The sequence below is a fragment of the Primulina eburnea genome, chromosome 1 (genome assembly GCF_022965805.1).
Source record: "Primulina eburnea isolate SZY01 chromosome 1, ASM2296580v1, whole genome shotgun sequence".
Taxonomy (NCBI): Eukaryota; Viridiplantae; Streptophyta; class Magnoliopsida; order Lamiales; family Gesneriaceae; genus Primulina; species Primulina eburnea.
Genome location: NC_133101.1, coordinates 2,578,646 through 2,601,502, shown reverse-complemented (window position 1 = coordinate 2,601,502; position 22,857 = coordinate 2,578,646). Strand labels below are relative to the sequence as shown.

Below are 22,857 nucleotides of genomic sequence, written 5' to 3'. Positions count from 1 at the left end.
TTTTCTTTGAAATCATCATATATTATAGATGAAATTATGACATATTTTGAATATTTTTTTAAAATATATATTCATGAAATTCTTATTCTACTTTCTGCAGGAGTGAAGGTATAGTAGGGTTGTTCCTATTTTGTGTCGGTGAATGAACAAAGCTAAATGATTATTTTTTTAAAAAAAATGAAAATAAATTAACCTTATTGAACATGGATGACAAATAATTTTAAAAATGGAATCTTAAATTATTATAAAATCACAATTGAACATGTGAAAAATCAACATTTTGGAGTACATACTTTCTGTATAAAAATTAGAATGAAAATTGAAAGTTTTTTCAACTTTCAAAATACTAAATTGATCACGTACATCTAAACCCATTAATGAATTTAACATATAATCGAAATTGAATTTTAAAAATATTTAAAAAATTTATTTGAAATTAACAGTTCCTGGATTCTTATTCATAATATTTAAAGCATATGACAATAAAATAAAACCTGAAAAAAGAAGAGAAAATAAATTATGTGCACAGCTGTAAAATGAGATTTTCACTTTAGCCTATGAGTAAGTCTTGTGTGAGATGGTCTCACGAATTTTTACCTGTGAGACGTGTCAACCCTACTTATATTCAGAATAAAAAGTACTACTGTTAGCATAAAAAGTAATATTTTCTCATAGATGTCCCAAATAAAATATTCGTCTCACAAAATACGACCCGTGAGACCATCTCAGACAATTATTTTGTCTAATAAATATAGCTAATGTACAGTTTACTGATTGAAGATGTCACATGATAGAAATCATTGTATATAAATTCGAATCATTGATCAAGCAATCTACAGTATACAACAAAACACAAAGTAATAAACAGTAGCTAGGCTAGCTGTTGTTCAAGATTAAGCAATTCTATATATACAATCTAGACTACGAATTAATTAATCATCCGTTCTTGAATATAAATTAGTTCTAAATAAATAGACAAAAAAAGGAGTCATTTGACTCACCTTATTTTTTTTTAACATGCAAATCTAATTTTCTTCATGGGAATCTCCAGCTCTGTAAGCCAAGATCGTTGTGTTTTCTCGAGGGACCGGAAACTGGTATCCATTTCTTGGGCATGAAGTTCAAGAAATGACCAGAATCTTGAGCTTTATGCCTGATTTCGAGTCCATTTTTTGCTGGTCTTGAGCCATTGCAAAATCCAGAAAACAGAATATTGAGAACCAGAAGTGTTGAAATCAATAATCTGCGGAAACTGTTCATATTGAAAGGGGTTTCAAGGATTTTTTGAGGGTTTTGAAGAAAGATTGATGAAGATAAATGAATGAATGAATGTGAATCGGATCCTGGTGGAGGAAGAAAGTTGGTGAAAGGAAGAGAGGACTTTTTGAAGGAGTCTCTTTGGTTAGATAGATGGAGCTCTATAGTTCGTCACAACATAAAATATTGTATAAATAAATCAAAATATTGTTAAAATATAATATTTGATAAAATTGAAACTTTGATCTAATATAAATGATTGTTTTTTTTACTATTTCAATTATTTTGGATTTTTTTTTGCGATTTTAATCATTTTTCATCAAAAATACTGATGCGATACAGTACATGTTAGTGTAATTTCGTATTCACGTCATCGTTACGTCAGAGTGACATCAACACCATGTCAGAAAAAAACAAAAATTGCAAAGAAAATGAATAAAACAGATAAAAAATTAAAATTTGACAATATAACGACTAAAATCACAAATAAATAATTATTAATGACCAAAAATTCATTTTGCTCAAAAAAAATTTACTAACATAATGATCTAAACTTAAAAAATATTTAGATTACATTGATTAAAATATAATTTCACCAAATTGGTATGATACCGTAGCGATGCTCCAACCTGACGTTGAAAATAGCGCTGGGACCAACTGGACTCTAGCTATTTTTTAGCATCCCCACACTAAAATAGCTTCCAGTTGGAGAACCCTTAACAATCTAAACTGGTCCAAATTAGGAGTGTTTTTTGTGTTAACATAGTGTTCAAAATTAATAGTTTGTGGGGGTATTTATTATCAGTTAAAAAAAGCCAAAATAATACATTTAAGATTCATTTGAAGACATATAATAAATTTAAAATTCATCACAAATTCAAATCATTTCGTTCAAACCCGCTCTAAGTATTGTTGATTGAAAAAAAATAGTATTTAGCTGAACCTTATGGTTTAAAAATGCCAAAAAAGATTAAAATTAGAAGTCATGAGACAGCTCGGCTTTAGGTTTTTGTTTTAACTTTTAACATCAATTTCAATTTTTTTTTGGTCTAAAATAAACTTATTTTCAAATTTTTTGTTTTCCATCTTAACAAAGCACGTAAAAATCTATATATAAAGAAATATTATTTAAGATAAAAAAATTTATATCTAAACTGGTCATAGCAAGTCTTGGGATGCGTTATAGTCCTCTTAAACAAGAATATTTGTCTCCCTTAATTATGGTATATGTAATCCCTTTATCTAAACATTCATATCTAGGATAAACATGGAGGGATTTTTTCAAATTTAACAATGAAAAATTCATATAAATATTTATCATAATTTTGGCATCATCAAATATGATTTTTTTTAAAAAAAAAATCCACTAATAATGATTAAAAGTATAAATTTTATCTGTCGAAGCATACTATAGGACTATAATCCTCCTCCTCCACTAAAATCTTACCATTCTTTTGTTTATTTAAATAGCTAACCAGCTACCTAGAAACTTTCACAATATCTACTTATAATTTGTCGAGAAAAACTATGTATATTTTGAGAGAAAAAAGTGGGACAATAAGCAAGCAAGCACGTTAGGGTGATGGTCATTCTGCATGAGATTGGTACATTGGAAATTAAACAATTATTATTTGTGGGAGTGGAAAAGGACTACGTTGTTCTTCTTTCTTTTTTTTACTTGCTGTTGCCTCCTATTTAATGAGCAGCCACCCTTTGATTGAGGGATGGGAGGAACTAGACTTGTTTTCTTTGTATTAGAGGTAGGGTGGTGCGTTTTGTTTATATATATAAATATATTACCACAACACTTGTTATTCTCCGGTTATTTCGTGTTTCAATTACTCTCACTGTGGAGATAATTATTGTTCATCGACGATCTACTAGAATAGAAATTATATCAATTATAAGATCAAGTGTTTATCGTTTTATCGAAAGTTATAATATTAATATCGTAAGCTAGTTTAAATTTGTTTCTGTTTTGACTTTGCCTCGAAGTTTTTGTGCCATTTTGCGGTCAAATGGTTGTGGTTAACATGTTTATCCATATTTGAATAAAAATATTAAAAAAATTAGAAATGGCAAATGTTTTTTGCAGCTTTCCAGTTATGCCTTGGACAAATGTAGCTGCAACGAGCATGGAGTTTACTCTACTCTACACGATAAAAAGTAACTATGTGAAAAGATTGAATTTCAATGTTGAGTACTATGAGGCACAAGAGTTGGTGGAGGACTAGTAATTTAGTAAAATTTAATTTGAGCCTTTAGCGGGCTTAAATGGCTCTTTCGCTTGGGCGATATGATGTTCCCCGGGCGTTGTAGGGCCCCCTACGTGAAATAGCTCGAAAAATATGAGGTGTAGACCAAGAGAAGTTTCGATTATGTGGAAAATGTTGCACAACAGCACAAGTTTGTAACTTTAGTCTCAGGGCTCGTACCGCGATAACGAACTTATCGCAATGGATCTATCAATGGATTTCAATGTTATAATTCAAATCAAACAAGTGCTACCAAAAATCCATTCACATATGAATATGAATTGAAATAAATATACAAAAATAGATAAATACAACAGCTCATTTCGTGTTGCAAAGGGTTTATTTCGGGATCGTGGATTGGCCCGTTTTATTGTTTTTGGGCTTTGGATCAACAGATAAATTGGGCCCATTTACCCATGTTCTTTTTCCTAGCTCGCATTCGCCTAATTAATAAACTTCACATAATGTGGGATAATAATTGTCAGCGTGTTTTGGATTTACTTAAGAGCATAATATCAAATTCAGCGGCTATGAGTTGCAATGTTAAATATTAAAAATAATAATAATGGTTTATTTTTGACATCGGAACTAACAAATTAATTAAATTTTGAGTAGGTATTTTGCAAGACGTTCTCATAAATCTTTATCTGTGAGACGAGTCAACCCTATCGAAATTCACAATAAAAAGTAATACTCTTAGCATAAAAAAAATAATATTTTTTCATGGATGACACAAATAAGAGATCTGTCTCACAAAATACGACCCGTGAGACCGTCTCATAAAAGTTTTTGCCTTAAATTTATGGCCAATATTTTCTGAATGACATCTTGGAAGTAAAAAAACTAGTGCCATGACTAGCTCCGAATTATGTATTTTAAACTAATAAAAGTAGATCATATAGCATATTTTCGTCCAAATATATATAGATTATTTGTACGCAGATTAAGAAAATCATTGGAAAAATAATATAATTCATTTTTGTTTGTTTTTACTATAATTCTTTAAATTGATTTACACTTGTTTCTATTCTAATACAAGTTCTCCTTCCAGGCAGAGAAATTTCTTCTTCTTCTTTTTTTTTTTTGCTACTGAGAAATATCTTTTTAAATTAAGAAAAATGAGCAGGTTTGAAAATGGATCTGACTTTGAAAATACATAACAAAGATAATCAAAATGTAAACAACACGTTCGATTCGGAAAACAAAGGGCAAATTCGCCATAATTGTGCACGGAGATGGACTGACGTGAGCATAATTTTGACGAAATTCCAAAAAAATAAATATTTTGATAAATCGGTTGTGCTCGATCCTATAATTCATATCTCAAATAAATATATCATTTTGTCATGTGTGAGAAATTTGAAATTTACCTTTGTTTTCTTATATTTTTATAGGTTATTTATTTATGTCCATGGTCCACAATTAAGTGATTTAGATGAAGCTACGTGTTACTTTAAAGTGAGACAGGAAAAAGTCCGAAATGGTCCAAAATCCAAGTCCCAATAGGTCAAAGACAACCTTTTTATTGCGTACAGTTGGAATGCAATTTCGAAAAATATTTAAAAATTAATTATACATCTCAGATTTGAAAGTGACTTGTCTTATATTTTCTTTTCAACGCTGATCTTAAACACAAAAATATGAACTATCTTGTGCCACGATATATATATATATGTATATATATGTGGATTTGATTTTATCTTCTTGGAGGGATAAAATGTGACCAATTTTGGGCTAAACATATTGAACATTTGATTTCATTATTAGTTAGTGGAGGACAAAAACTTGTGTGAGACGGTCTCACGGGTTATATTTTGTGAAATTGATCTTTTATTTGGGTCATCCATAAAAAATATTACTTTTTATGCTAAGAGTATTACTTTTTATTATGAATATCGGTAGGGTTGATCTTTCTCACAGATAAAGATTCGTGAAACCGTCCCACAAGAGATCCATTCTTAGTCGAGTGTTTTTTTTTTTTTATCTAGCTAGTTAAACTAATGTTGCACTAGGTTGAATGGTTAAATATTTGGATATATCAAATATGAGTTTTTACGTCGTAAAAAAATTATATATGTATAAAATTAATAGTTTGATAAAACTCTAAAATTTGAAAATTAGACATTTATCTCCCTAGCAAATGGGGCCAATTTGTCTGATACAGCGAAAAATGGACATGGTGACTTGGAGTGGCAATTGGGTTCCGTTGTATATCAGTGTTTAATTTATATATTTATTTTTTAGAGAACACACATTGTTTTTGAAATATCATTGATTTTATACAAGAGTTACATGTTTTTTTTTTCTGGTTTTCGTAGGGGTGATAGTTATTATTTCCCGAATTGGACGATTATAAAAAATTGAATCATACCAAAAATGGAAGGGAAAAATCCTTTTTCTCTAAATTTTTATATAAAAAACCGTCATGCATGTATCTATATGTATGTATGTAGAGTAAGTCTCTTGTGAGATGATCTCACATATCTTTATTAGTGAAACGAGTCAATTTATAATAAAAAGTAATATTTTTTCATGAATGACCCAATTAAAATATATGTGTCACGAAATTGACTCAAAAGATCATCTTACACGAATTTTTGTGATGTATGTATTTGTTAGTGATAATGCACGACTTCAAAGTCGTAAAAGAAAAAATACTTAAACATTACGTTGGAATCCAAATGCAGTCATGGCAAGAGGTGCTCACATACATGTTTGATCTGAAATCTTAATTAAAAAAAATTATAAAACAGTAGAAAGTTATCATATTTTCAGAAAAAAAAAATTCTAAATTGTCCGATGTCCTAAATAAATAAATATAATAACCTAAGATTGAAATTTCAATTAATAATTTTCTAATTATAGTAATGATTATCGTTCATCTTTATGAAATTATTGGAAGAGCAGAAGATCTGATAAGCTTTTAATGAGAACGTGCTGTGGAAGACCTTTTCCCAACTAATCACAACTGGAAAAGTAAGATTTTGTTCGTCCTCAAAATCGTTATTTGACTTTGCCTTTTTGTTTAGAGTGAGTCTCACGTGAGACCGTCTCACGGATCTTAATCTGTGAGACGAGTCATTCCTACCGATATTCACAATAAAATTAAAAGTAATACTCGTAGCATAAAAAATAATATTTTTTCATGAATGACCTAAATAAGAGATATGTCTCACAGATATGACCCGTAGGACCGTCTCACACAAATTTTTGTCAATCGTTTAAGGAAGATTTTTCAAGATTATATCTTTATATTCACACGACTAACGAGGGAGATGGGGAATTTTGAACATCCAACAAGAACAACTCACGACCCCCATCTAATATTTTATTCTTTATTCTTTTTCATTACCTTTTTATTTGAAAAAAAAAAACAATTATTTAGATTTGAAAAAAATTCAAACATGTTCGAGTTCAACTTAAATTCAATAATTTTTCGAATGCAATTTAAATATTTATCTAATCATTTTGAAAAACTCGTGATCTGACTCGATTATTTACGCTCTAGTGGAGACATATTTACTATATAAATATTCAGCCGCAACATATAAAAAAAAGTATGTAATTACATGAGCACGATATCAATAACTGGTTTGGAAAATTAAACGTGCCTCCTTATTCGTATCCAATAATTTGAAATATAACTATCCAAATTATGATATTTCAGTTTTTTATTCTATGTATGTGACTGTTAAGTGTTAACTAATATTATATTTGTGTGTGTAAATAAATATGCATTTATCTGAAACTAAAATTATAATTTCGAAGGAATGTGATATTGTTTTTTTTTTTAAAAAAAATTATTTATTGTTGTAGCTTAAATAATATAAAGAAAACGTGCGTGAGAATACCTTTTTACAGAAAATCACGTCTGGAAACCTACGATTTTGTTGGTCTTAGTTTTATTAATTAAACATATTTGGGATCAGATATTATCATATCCTCGTAATCGCTACTTGATACACCTTTTCGTTTTGAAAAAAGCAAATCAAGAAAGATTTTGTGGGTGTATATATAGTTTTGATATGTTGTACACTAATCATGTATATGTATGTAACACCGATGAAGTAACATTCAAATATTGGATGTACAATTTTTTTTATGTTTCATCACATTCAACAGGTGAGTATCATTCTATCGGTGCTTATATAAGTGTGCACGATGGATATACAACATATCAAAACTGATTATATACATATATATTATGTATGTATACATGAATAATTTCCCTTTTAATAAAAATAAATTCATGGAATAAAATATTTTGAATGAAAGTGACACATATTATACATGCATTGTTTGAGCTCGTAACCAATTATTAAATATGTGTGTATAGGGAAATAATAAAATTCATGCTTTTAAGTGAGCCCTTTTTTAAAAAAAATCTTGATCCACTAATTAGTTAAGATCTAAGCTTAGCCCATAAATTGGGGTTTTTACACTTTAATGGTTGAGTTGGTCTCATGTGAGATCGTCTCACGGATCTTAATCTGTGAGACGGGTCAACTCTACCCATATTCACAATAAAAAGTAATACTTTTAGCATAAAAACTAATACTTTTTCATGGATGACCCAAATAAGAGATCCGGCTCACAAATATGACCCGTGAGACTGTCTCACACAAGTTTTTGCTTAATGGTTTTGTCATGGGAGTATTAATTTGCATCGATCGTAAAATATTGCTAACATCTAGATATCATATCATTATTTCGATAAACAAACCCAAAAAAATAAATGCTAAACTAAGACTAATTTTTTTACTTTTTATTCTACCAAAACCCAAAATAAGTGAACAATATAATTGTTCCATTGTTTGTTTATATATATATATATATATATATATATATATATATATATGTATATATATATATGTATATATATATATATATATATATATGTATATATATATATGGGAATTTGTTACCCTGCACACAGGTGTGCAAGGTATCATGAGCACCGCCTACGTGGCGGTGCCTGATTGGTCAGCCTTTTTTTAAAAAAACAAAACAAAAAATTTTGTGTGGTTGCGGGCGTGCCACGTAAGCAGGCGCTCATAGGTGTGCAGGGAAGAGGTGTGCAGGGTATCATTGCTCTATATATATGTATGGTATGTATGTAAATATGTATGTATATATACATGACTATATATATATGTATGGTATGTATGTATATATGCATGACTTTATTTCTTGAAAGGGATATAGATATGGTTTTTGATATATTTTTAAGAAAGAGGGGAGGAGTTGCTGTCTGCGCCCATTTCGAATAGTCCGTATAGGTTTCACTTTCGACATTAATTAACGGGTGCATTGCACATAGCTAGGCAAAAACTTTATAGATAAATAAACAATTATATCATAATAATTGTTGTGTTGGAAATGTGACGTACATCAATTCATAAATCTCACTAATGAAAAATAATCAAAATTATACATATATGCAGAAAAATCTTTAAACATCGAAGTTTTATTATTTAATTAATTTTCCAAGATATTAGTTTATTACATGTGGCTCCGAACCCCAAGCCTAACTCGGAAGAAATGATCAATTTCAACAACCAAAAGTTATATGTGAATTCATTCTCTATTTTTATTTTCAAAAAAAAAAAAAAGTTATATGTGAAGATAATTGTACAACTGAAATTTCTTTAAATCGTACGGTGAATATTTTGTTAAATTATTATAACTACGTAGTTAAATTTTGATTCGACGTGATATTTGAACTATTTAAATTCGATTTGATTTTAAGCCAACATTTGATCTAACGTATTGTCTTTATCTTCCAAAGTCTTGAATTTATGACCGTAAACAAACACATCTCAGCTCATAAATTGTGTGAAATCCATGATAATCAATTCTATATATTAATTAATTATTTACAAATAATAATACTAATAATTATAAGATAATAGCTGTATGAAAAAATAGGGGTGGGCACGGGTCGGGTTTTCGGGTACCCGAAATTTCGGGTACCCGACAAGTCGGGTAGTAAAATTTACTACCCGACACCAACCCGATTATGTCGGGTACCCGAATTTCGGGTACCCGAAATTTTCGGGTATTTTCGGGTACCCGGCAGTCGGGTACCCGAAAAAAAAACCATTTTTTTAAGATTTTTTTTTAATTTTTTTTTTGAAAAATTATAATTATTTTTCACATTTCACAAAAAATCATGTCATTATATCGACTTATGACTAGTCATTATATCATATTATGGCTAGAAAATGAAAAACACATGTATTTTTCATATTTAACAAACTCATAAAAAAAAGTAAAAAAAAAAAAACAAAACTAATTCGGGTACCCGATACCCGATCGGGTATCGGTAAAATACCCGAACCCGAACCCGAAATTTATTTTCGGGTATCGGGTACCCGACGAACCCGTTTTTTTTAAAAAATACCTGACCCGATCGGGTTTTATCCGGTCGGGTCGGATCGGGTCGGGTCGGGTACCCGATACCCGAAGAAAAAACGCCCACCCCTATGAAAAAAGGAAGAGTCGACCGACATTAAATAAATTAATGACCAGCCAACCAAGAAACATTGAGATTGAATGAACCCCAAGTGGCATTTAATTCTTGAGAATCGCCTTTTGGTCTGTTAGATTGAAAAAATGGATAGGTTTGAGAAATAACTACAATAATCTTTTTAATCATATATATATATATATTCGCTCGAGTGTAGTCTATATCGATATTCGAGTGAAAATATTCAAAATAAGTGGAGCTGATCAATATATATATATATATATATATATATATATATATATATATATATATATATATATATATATATATATGGTAGTCGATATCCACATATTATTTTATAATATAATGTAATAATAAATATGGAGTATTTATATTGTCCATATTGCTTTAATGTCTCCTATAAATAGTCCATGTGACAATTAATTCAAGCCCCCAAAGCTGGAACCAACCACCAATTTGATTTGTTTTCTATGTATATTTTTATTAATTAAGTTAAAGTTAGCCAATTCAACGTTTTATCGTAATCATAAATTTTTATTTTTTATAATATGATGATCATAATCTTGGCAAAAAAATCTCTACCCTTTCCCACAAGTTTTATGTTGACATTTAAGGTTTTTTTTAGTTGGGAGAGATTCTTGTTAAATTGGGTTTCGAACTCAAAACTTTGTCCCGAACTTGGAGAACCAGGTTGTCGAATGAGATATGTCATCAGCGGATTAGATAATTATTTTCATATTAATACTCCGTGACTATTAAAATCCATTAATTCTCATTATTAATCTTGGCATGCACATGCAAAAACAAATAAACCTAAGGAAACAATAAATATTGTAAATTGGAAAACATTGTTAATTTAAAATCAGCTCAGAAAATGATCCGTACAAAAAAAAAAAAAAACAGAAAAATGACACCCATTTGATAAAAGCGTGTAATACAACTCATTTCACAATTTTGATAAACCGATGTCGTTTTTATATATAAAATTATTTTGTACAAGGTTTTTCATATCACTTGTTTCGCGTTCACGCTGTATGATATTTCGGATGTATTTTAAGAAATATGAGGAAAGGGTACATAGTTAAAATTTAATTATTTCGTGATATTTTAAAGTCCATTTAATATTTTTCATGATTTAATTTTAGAGAGAATTTTTTTTCTCATTGAATAATAAGCTTTCAATCGTTGTAATTCCTATTTTTAGGATCGAGAAATTGTCATTGTATTAAAAGTTATAATTTATAATAATTGTACATCTCTAATCTTTTCAACCATACAACATTCCAAATATCACGTGTTGATCGCTCCCAGCATGATAGTGGTGGTTGTTTCACTCTAACACTATTTGTTAGGTAAATTAAGGTGTTCATTTGTATGCAATCAATTATTTTATTTAACGAACTTTGGTTAACTTAAATCTTAATATTTAATTATCGTGACCATTTTAATCTTTGCATGTTGATCAGGATATTGTCCCCATGGCCACAAGTTCACACTTAACAAATATCTTTACTATATCACACACACATTTCCCCAATTAGGAAAATTATCCTCGATGGCCTATTGCGTATTTTGTTTATGTTCGACAATATATATAGTTAGCAACAATATATATAGTTAGCATGTATGAACTTATATTGAGTTATACTTTATGAAAGTGTTTGGGCTAAAAATAATTATATTATGAAAGCCCGATTTAATTATAAAAGCTCAAATGAAATTAGAGAGGCCAATCAAATTATATAGGCCCGTCAAGTGTATCGGATTAATTCTCATATATTCAAACCGATCACAAAGCGGTGCAAATAGAGGGAGATCGTGGAATGGTGGGCGGAAGAACGTGGCTCATGAGGGAGTGGGAGGAACCGCACAGTTTGCAGAAAGAAAAAGAGGACATCGGCAAATAGAAAGAACTCTACGACAACACAGACAACTCTACACAGACAAAAATCTGCAAAAAGCTCTCTGCTAAATTTACAATCTTCAAGCAATAGTTTTTCTAGCTTTCCAGTATATTTCTATCATTTTACGTCTTCTCACTTTAGATTTCAGCACAAGTTATTATATTTTTTCAAGTTTTGATGAATTCCTACAGTTTTGTAAATTCAAAATCATGTCAGGGGTTTATTTGCATCGATTCACAATAGTTTTCTTTATTTTGGCATTGCATTTGTTTTAAGAGACTATAACTGACGGTCAAATTTAGAATTCACGTCGTTTGATTATTTAGAAGTTAGATTTTATCATTTTCACACAAATCGGTGCACTTCGCACCTGGCACGCCAGCAACACCAAATATTGTGCAAACATATTTTTGGCACGCCCAGTGGGACCATCACTATGCCGCCAAGAAGAAAGGAAAACGTGAATCAGGAGGGTGGGGAGTCTCTGGCGAATCAAGAGGGAACTCAAGCGCCTCAGCCAGAACAACACGTTGTTGAACCACAGGTTGAAGAAATGGATCTACAGATTTCTACTACTAATGACCAAGTCTCAAACAGGGTGATTGGAGAACTGACTGATACAAAGATTGAGGAAATCTCACTGGCATTATCTAAGGCGATGGCTGACTGTTTGAAATCCATTTTGTGTAAGCCGAGTAAGTCCCTTCGAGGAGAGCAAAATACTACTGGCAAAGAGGCTGACCAGGGAAGCAACCAAGTTCATGAATCCGATCAGGGAGTTGGAGACTCAAGGGCTGGCGATCCCCGCCGCCCAGAGTGTACTCTCCCAAATCAGCCCGAAAGAAGGTACACACCACCTCACAAGAGAGAAGAAACCTTAGGAGGGAGAGCTCAGCCATATCCACGTACTCATGGAGTGGGGAGCTCGAAGCAACCAGTTGCTCAAGTGTTCAGCGTGACCAATCCTCTGTACCAACCGGGAGCTTATGATGACATATCGCACATGGATTATCCAGGAGGAGATGGAGGCTTCCCAGGGGGTAATTTTGGTTTAAATGCAGGGTTTCAAGCTCGGGGGGCAAATTACCATCACCAACTCCCCGCTCGGAATTTGCACGGGATTGATCCAGAAATGGTGAGAGAAGCTGTTCAAGAGTTATATGGGCCGGCCTTGAAACAGATTGGCCGCCCAGAGTTCCACAAACCATATCCAGACTACATTGACGTGAATAACCCGTACCCAAGGGGTTATAGAGTGCATGAGTTCAGTTTATTCTCCGGGGAGGATGGCCAGTCCAGCATGGAACACATAGCCAGATTCACCATCCAGTGCGGGGAATTAGCCAACTTGGAGAACTTCAACAATCTAAAGTTGCGGCTATTCCCAAATTCCCTCACTGGAACTGCATTCGCTTGGTATGCCTCGCTCCCCAGAAATTCAGTGATGAGTTGGCAAGAAATGGAAAGACAATTTCACATTCAATTCTATAGAACAGAGCCTGAAGTGTGCATTGCCGACTTATCCAGAGTCACTCAAAAGAAAGGAGAGTCTGTGGAATATTTCATAGACAGGTTCAAGAAGATGAAGAATAGGTGCAAGGTGTTCCTACCCGAGACTGAGTTCGTGAAGATGGCACAAAAGGGGCTAGATTTTGAATTAAGGAAGAAATTCCAGGGAATGGAGTTCAGGGATTTCTTTGAGCTAGCCGCCAAAGTGGCTGAATACGAAGAGCTTTTGAGGGAAGAGTCGTACAAGAAGAAAACTGCTATGGGGTCGTATTATCAAGAGGTGGAAGATGTGGCATTGGCGGAGATTCGGTCAGCTGGTTCTTGCACCGTTCCCCTGCTAAAAAAGAAGCCAGCAGAACCTGAAAAGAATAATAGCTCCCAACTCCCCAAAGACATGCACTATACTTTTGACACGTCAAAGACCGAGGAAATCTTCGATTTCTTGGTAAAGGAAAAATTCATCACATTCCCGCCTGATCATAAGATGCCACCTACAGAAGAGCTGAAGGGAAGAGAGTATTGTAAGTACCACAACTCTTACAATCATGCTACGAAGTCTTGTTGGGCGTTCAAGAATATCTTGCAGGACAGAATTAACAAGGGAGTTGTGAAGTTCCCTAACAAACAAGAGTCTATGGCGGTGGATGACGATCCTTTTCCCCCCGTTGCTTTGGTTAATGTGAATATGACAGATTTGAGAGATCTTCTCAATGAGAAGAGAAGGCGATCTTTTGCAGTGAAAGACCGAGTGATCAAGAAATACTGGATTCCAAAGGGTCAATTGTTTGAAGCTCATGGAAGGCACAGTGTCGATGGAATGCCAATAGCTCAACAGCGTTTCCCCAGAAATGTTGGTGAATCCGCGGCCTTTAGGCCGAGGAATCAACATTTTCTTGAAAGACCAGTGGTGGAAAAACAATGGTTTAGAGGGGAGTCATCTTGCAATCATCGTCAAAAGTATTCGGACAGGAGAAATGCATATGAATTTGAGTCACGAAGGGTGGAAACTAGAAAATTATCAGCTGATCAAGGCAAAGAACGGCGTTCATACGAAATCTCAAAAGGAAAAATGATTGAGAGCAGCAGAGTAAAGCCGAGATACGTCCTTCCAGCCAGAGGGGAGTTCAGTGACACTTGGAGGGTGGCCCAACACAAAAAGTTCCCTAGGCCACCAACTAGGACTCAAAAGAGACGGCTGTTGAGAGAAAGAGCGATTGCAAGAAGAGAGGAGTCCTCTAAGTTGAGAAATGAACCCACAAATGATATTCCAGTCGCAAGGAGTCCAGTGGGGAATAAGTCCAAGTTTGGAAGATCGGCTACTGAGGATAAGTTTGTGGAGGATGATGATGATTTGTTAAGCGAAGAGGATGATCAAAGAGGAAAAACAATCAATTTTTTCGTTGGAGAGTTTCACATCACAGTGGATTGTGCCACAGGAGTGGTAATACTACCAGAGAGATTTAAAATGATAGAAGAAGAGGATGGGGAGTTGATGCCCCAAGGATCAGGGCAAAAGAAAGAGCATGCAAATAAACTCCCTGAAGGGAGTTCAAGAGTGATTATCAAGGAAGATCACCCGAACAAGCCTAAACAAGTGATACTTGAAAAGCCTACACCGGCCATGACCAAACACATAAGGCCGTTGTACATCAAAGCCCACTTGAATGGGAAGCCAGTGTCTAGAGTGTTGATAGACAATGGCTCATCGGTAAACGTTCTCCCAGTAAGAATGTTGAAAAGTCTGGGCAAAAATGAGGAAGACTTGATTCCTTCAGAAGTTTCGGTTGCTGCATTTACAGGCGAAACTACCAAGACCATTGGGGTACTCCCCGCTGATGTTACTGTGGGGAGTATGTCATCTTTATGTGCATTCTTCGTTGTAAACTCCTCCGCCAACTTCCAAGCGTTGTTAGGCAGAGATTGGATCCATGCAAACCAGTGCATACCATCCTCAATGCACCAATTGCTATTATTTTGGAAAGGGGATGACGTGGAGGTCATGGAAGCAGATGGACAGCCGTTCCAAACAAGTGCAAGTGCAGTAGAAGCCAGATATTACAATGGGGATTTTGGGCCCATCAAAATCCGTAGCAATAGCAAGAAAGAAAATCCACTGTACATGCAAACACCAACTCCAAGCTCGGTGTTGGAAAGAATCCTCAAACCTACTGTTATCGTGCCGTCTAGGCCGATAATTCAGCCACTGATTGAGGAGATTGATGATTGATTCGAACCAAAAAGAAAAAGAGGGAGCTGCAACCTCTATATGGAAGGCACATGTGCAGCAAGTACTGGAAAAAACTAAAGGAAGAAAAGTATGGGACACCTATGGAACTGAGGTTGTCCAAGAAGTAGGAAAAAGCTAGCAAGTGATGCAAACACGAAGGCTGATATTCAGTGGGGAGTTGGCCTTCTTCAGCGGGGAGTTGGCCTTCAGGGCCACTCTTGTATATGTTTAGTTTTTTATTTCAAGTTGTCATGTGATGTAGGCCTTAGGGCCACTGAGGTAAATATCTGTTGTTTACGATTCAACAATAAGATTGATCAGAGAAAGTGGGACATCAAGCCACTTTCATTATTTGAAGATACTTTGTTTCAGCTGGGAGTCGGCCTTATGGCCACTTATTATATATACATTCCGTTGATATTTCTAATGTTCCTATGGTACGAGAAATCATGGGGAAGTAGACCATACCGCCATTATAGATTGGTTGTTTGCATATGCAGTGACAAACCATGAAGTAGGCCTTCAGGCCACTTAGAATATGGCAGGAAAGAAATATACTGAGCAGGGAGTTGAGCTCACCGGTGGGAAAAACGAATAATAAAGGAAGAATAGAAGAGAACAAGGACGTTATGCAAACCCAAGAGGACCCAGAAGTTGACTTTGGAAGAAAAATAGGCTGACCAGCCATTTTTGTATGTTCTAGCTTCATGTTCATGTTGTACGATTTTATTTGAAGTAGGCCTTAGGGCCACCAATGAAAATATCTGTTGGTTATGATCAAATGAAGTTGGCCAGTAGGCCACTTTTATCATATTGGATTCATTTTGTTTCGATAGGGAACCAGGGGAGGAAATAATTGCGATGGGGAGTTTTAAGCCAATCTATGGTTTTGATTGTTCCAACATCCAATACACAACGTCACATACAAACTCACCTTCATTCCACATCCATCACCCAACAACCACAACACCAAACCAAGAGTCAACAAATCAAAAGCGGAGTCACCGCATGCAAGAACAGTAAGTAAACGTGTATGCGGGATAAGGGGTCTGACTGAAGTGCAAATGCATATACGTGTATGCGGGATAAGGGGTCTGACTGAAGTGCATATGCATATACGTGTATGTGGGAAAGGGGCCCGACTGAAGTGCAATGCATAATGATAGGGATAAGGGAGTCATCTTGAGTGGATGCAACACGTAAGGGCACGTAAGGGCACATTAGAGTTGAGAAGTACCTGTGTTGCAAGATACCCCAAACGACACTAAGGCTTAGGTGTCGAATACACCGGAGAACTGAGGCCAACCCATGGCCAATTCTCAATCCAGCATTACCTGTGAAGAGCAAACATGCGAACCGCATATACAACAAGAGACTACATACCTGTTCTTTTCACCACCTGTGGAAATGGCACCAGAATGAAGAATGCATGCGGAATGAGCTTTTTTGGTCTCTTGGGCCCCCAAAGGTCCTTCAGATCAATAAAAATAGCCATGGTAATTCCAAATCCAAGGAGGAATGGAAGCGACAGAGGGCAAACATGCAATACGAGATATTTACGAATATGAGAGGAGGAGGATTGTGGCAACTTGGTCAATTTATTACTCGCCGTTTGGCTCATGGAGACAAAAAAAAAAAACTATAATTCGTCGGTGCTTTTCATCTGAAGTTGATCTAAAGAAAAATGTTATGTATGACTTTCATGTTGCCCATGGTGGAAAAATGGTGCTTTTTGCAGGTTGGAGTATGCCGATCCAGTACAAAGATTCAATCATTGACTCTACCATAAATTGTAGGGAGAATGGTAGCCTATTTGATGCTTCCCATATGTGTGGTCTAAGTCTTAAAGGAAAAGACTGCATAGCTTTCCTTGAAAATCCTGTCACTGCCAATGTCGCTGGGCTTGCACCTGGGACTGGGACTTTGACTATCTTTACAAATGAAAAGGGAGGCCCAATAGATGATTCAGTAATCACGAAGGTGACAAATGATCATATGTACCTGGTTGTTAATACCGACTGCAGAGACAAGGATCTTGCCCATATTGAGGAACACATGAAAGCATTCACATAAAAAGAGGCCGACGTTTCATGGCACATTCATGATGAGCGTTCCCTTCTAGCTCTGCAGGGGCCTCTAGCTGCCCCAGTTCTCCAGCACCTGACTAAAGAAGATTTGAGCAAGATATACTTTAGTGACTTCAAAGTGATAGACATCAATGGATCGACCTGCTATCTTACTCGAACAGGGTACACAAGCGATGATGGCTTTGAAATCTCCGTCCCTTCAGAGCATGCTGTTGATCTTGCAAAAGCGATTCGTGACAAACCTGAGAATATGGTAAGATTAACAGGGTTGGGAGCTCGAGACAGCCTTCATCTAGAAGCTGGGCTGTGCTTGTATGGCAACGACATGGAGCAGCACACAACACCTGTTGAGACAGGATTAACATGGATCCATTTGCCCCATCCACAGGACAAAGGCTAATGTATGGCCAAAATCCCTCCAACCCAAAACTCCCCCAGGAATACCGCGCTAATGAGTAAAGGAGGACAACTCAAACAGACCGTCTAAATGAGCACAATCATCTATCCTACAATTCTCAGAAAAGAGTCAAGGAGTCGAGGCAAGACCAAAACCTCCATTTACGATCATCCCTCGTACACCTCAAGGCCTCGCATAACTTGAAGTTAATCGGGTAAGCAGGAAGAAAGAAATGCAATTCCAACCAAGGTGATAAATAAATTATCAGATAAATGAGGAGCCAAGAAATACGGAGTGCAATTCAAGAAGGAAGAATGGATTACCCATAGCAGTAGACGGCGGAGTAGTATCAGCGACGGGAGCAGAGGGGATGCCTGAGACGCTGGAATCAGAAATGTGCGCCGACGTTTGGGCCATACAGTTTCTTCAAGCAGCAACGGCGACCGCAAAACTCAATTCCCTTGAAGGCGCGATGATTGAAGGACGAAGGGGGAGTAGGGATGGCGAAGCGGTGTCTTCCACAGTGGCAGCGGGGAATAATCAGACGAAGGACGCGAGAGAAAGAAGAAGGAACTTGAATCACAGCAGCAGCCTGGGAGGGAGTTTCAGAGCAGCAGGGAGCGAAGAGGCGGAGAAGAAGAGAAGAGGGCGAGCTGCAGAATTTGAATGCGAAGGAGAAGAAGAAAGGGGGCCAAAGATCGCGATTTGAATCTGGGGGAGGGAATTCTACTGGGTAATGAAAAATTCATTAAAGAATTGGGCTTGGCCCAAAAGTCACAAACTCACTCCACAAAAAATGCTCACATGCCGTTCCAAATAAAAGAATTAAAAATGGTTTACATACAAGCATTTTGGCCCGCGGGCCAATGCTTGCGGGGGGCAATTGTTTGGGCTAAAAATAATTATATTATGAAAGCCCGATTTAATTATAAAAGCTCAAATGAAATTAGAGAGGCCAATCAAATTATATAGGCCCGTCAAGTGTATCGGATTAATTCTCATATATTCAAACCGATCACAAAGCGGTGCAAATAGAGGGAGATCGTGGAATGGTGGGCGGAAGAACGTGGCTCATGAGGGAGTGGGAGGAACCGCACAGTTTGCAGAAAGAAAAAGAGGACATCGGCAAATAGAAAGAACTCTACGACAACACAGACAACTCTACACAGACAAAAATCTGCAAAAAGCTCTCTGCTAAATTTACAATCTTCAAGCAATAGTTTTTCTAGCTTTCCAGTATATTTCTATCATTTTACGTCTTCTCACTTTAGATTTCAGCACAAGTTATTATATTTTTTCAAGTTTTGATGAATTCCTACAGTTTTGTAAATTCAAAATCATGTCAGGGGTTTATTTGCATCGATTCACAATAGTTTTCTTTATTTTGGCATTGCATTTGTTTTAAGAGACTATAACTGACGGTCAAATTTAGAATTCACGTCGTTTGATTATTTAGAAGTTAGATTTTATCATTTTCACACAAATCGGTGCACTTCGCACCTGGCACGCCAGCAACACCAAATATTGTGCAAACAGAAAGTATGAGAATGATTGTTTAAGAAGCTCTCTCTCATAAGCTTCTTTGCAGGGTGTGTGCAAATCAAGGGCTCGATTTGCACGGGAAAAGACTTGACTTGTGGTGTGCAAACGTACGAACGCGACTTGAGCGCGTTGAATATCGGACCATTAACTGTGTTTATTACTGAGATGACATTCACCTAATTGATGCATATTTTTTATATGTTTCATCACGTTCAATAGTCGATTTCATTTCATCGATGAACATAAAGGTGGACTCGGCTCATAATCAGTGTATATATATTAGCTTTTTGTAGCTGTCATTTTCATTTTGGAGGGGTGATAAAAAAAAAATGAAATTCGAGTTGACATTATTTTATATGAGATCAATCACTTCGGGTTTTTATTATTACATCATGTCTATATAATAAGTACAAAATCGGAAAAAATATATTTATATAAATAAAATATACTCATATAAATTATTTAGTAAGATGTAACATTTGAAACTATTTCATTGAAAATATATGGAAAAGACAGACGGACAAAAAATTCTTAATAAATATATTAACAAATACCACCTAGAATAGTAAATATTTTAATTGTATGCGTAAGTAGTTTCGTTTCATCAAAATTAAGTTATAATTATGATAATAGTACAATTCAAAATATTTGAATTGTACGATTGATCACGTGTCATTATTTGATTGCTTTCTCAAACCAGAATAGAGGCATTATTGCACTCAATTGTAACGACCATGGGCCATAGGCTGATTTGACACGAGCCTCAACCATACTCATAGACCATTGCTGGTTATGAACTGTATAAGTTGATCCGGCATGAGCCAAGACATATGTCCATGCCAACTCTAGAAATCTAGATACTTAAATATGGAGCTTCTGAGTTCAAGTGTTGGGTGAAGAAAAGTAACCACTTTTCAAGGATGATATATATTATATAGTGACACTGCATGAACATACCTACGATCCATGACCAGTAGTAATGCATGAGTATGAGATGAGTCTAATGCTGAGTCAGCTTATGACCCCAAGGCATTAAACTCACATATCCCTTTTAATAATAGTATTCTTTCAATTTTTCATGTGAATTGAGTATATGACTTTAGCTCTTATATCAATTATATGAGTGAACAGTTGTCGATTTATCAAAATTTATGTCGATTTATCAAAAGTTATAACTATTAATAATTAAATGATATATTTTTTATATATTCAATATAAAAAAGATCAGTTTTGTGTGTTTATAAAAGTAGGAAATCCAATCCAGTTATTGATAAATGATGACGACATGCATGACATTTTTTGTGTGTGGGACAACCTTTAATTTCCTGTTGCTTTTTAGAATAATTACACTTATTTATTTATATTTATCATTTATATTTATTATATTATTTATTAAGTAGCTTAACAATTGGCATTTGGACCATCAGATGAAGCATGTTCCACTTAATAAAAACATTTACTCAGTTGTCTGTCACGACCCCTACACAGATGCAAGCAAAATTTATCCCAACATCGCACATATCAATTTTTGATATCTAAAAAGCGCGTTACATTTATTGCAAGTAATAAATAAGTGCCTAATTAATTAAATTCAAAATATTATATCTTTATTCTATAAGTTATTTTGTTAAAGTTCATGGTCGACATATTTATTATAAATATAGATGCGAAAATGTTAAACTATGTGACATTTCAATTTTTTTTTTTGTTCATGATTATAGAATTGAAAATGTGTTTAAAGATGACAAATAAATACTTTTAAATTTTATGCTTAGATTTTGAGAAATTTGAGCCGTGTGAACAGCTAATATTGATTTTTTAGTCAAACTTAGTATGTAGAGCAGCTAAACTGATATAATGCATAACAACTCAATATACATAGTAAGTAACATACTCAGATAAGATCAAAATAGTTAAATTAGTGACTGAAAGTAAATACGAGCAATAGTTTATTTATGGAAGTTTAAAGACAAAGTTTATATGTCTCTCATACTTCTGTTTATTTTATAAGGATTTTACTAGAAGATTCGATTAATATATCTTTTTGTACAAACTCATTTCATCTCGATTGACTTACCCTGTTGAGCTGAAACTCCTATCAACTATCTTCTTTACTTTATAAATCATAGAAACAAATTTATGATAGTTACAATGTATCTCACAAAACAATAAGTTCAAGAATGTATAAGATAAGTGAGAGCAATGAGTACATTGATGATCCTTAAGTGATAAGGTAGATTTTGTGTGTGTGAAAATCAGCTTGACATAAATCTTTAAGAGATAAGGGTCTTTCGGACGTTTTCGAATACGAGGCGTTGATGATTTGGAGAATGCTTGAAGTTCGATTCAGAGTAGCACTCATAGTAAATGAATCTGATGCATCTTTTTTTTTTTAATAGGCATTGATCCAACATACTTATATGGTCGATAATCACATTTGTATCGGATGCTCGACAATCTTACAAAAAATGTTAAGTATCCTTGTCGTTGTCTTCAGCTCAATATGACATGAGTCACCATGAGTTTAGATTGTGCGAAAAACGTGAGTTGTTCAGATAAAACTTAACTTAACTTTTTATCACATATTTTTTAATAAAATTATAATTATATTATAAATATTAAAATTTGATTAGAATAAAAATTTCAAACAAAAATACCTAAGAGACCGAACTATTTTTTTAATAGGTGATCTTGATAATACATTTTTTCCCGAAGATTTATTAATATATTCTTAAATTTGTATATTTATGTGGTAGTTCATATTTGATTGTCCTTGATATAATTAAAATTATAGCAAAAACTAAAACCGCTTTTTCACGCTTAATATCCGTACTAATAACTATTTAAGTTTGTAAAATATAATCTCGACTTCTATGTTTAGTAGCATTTTGCGCATTTTAATTAGCAGCATTGGAGTATATAATTATATTTATATAGTACAAATAAAATAATTGTGTATCCATACAAATAATTTTTTCAAAAAGGTGGTAAAATACTTGAGAAAATTCCAAACACCCAAAATGAATGGAAATTTTTATAATTATTATACATATTAAATTGAGCAGTAAAATTTTACAATTCACATTTATTACAATTTACAGGCAAAGCAATAGCAAACGTTATAAAAAACGGGAAATTTGGGTTCAGTCCTCAGCCGTCATTTTTTTTTGTGTTCAGTCCCTAGGTGCT

The 22,857-nt window shown here is 34.3% G+C and overlaps 1 pseudogene; it reads left to right on the top strand.

Moving 5' to 3' along the window:
• Positions 1-16,262: 16,262 nt before the first annotated feature.
• LOC140810285 (aminomethyltransferase, mitochondrial-like) lies at positions 16,263-18,823 on the top strand (annotated as a pseudogene).
• The last annotated feature ends 4,034 nt before the right edge of the window (positions 18,824-22,857 follow it).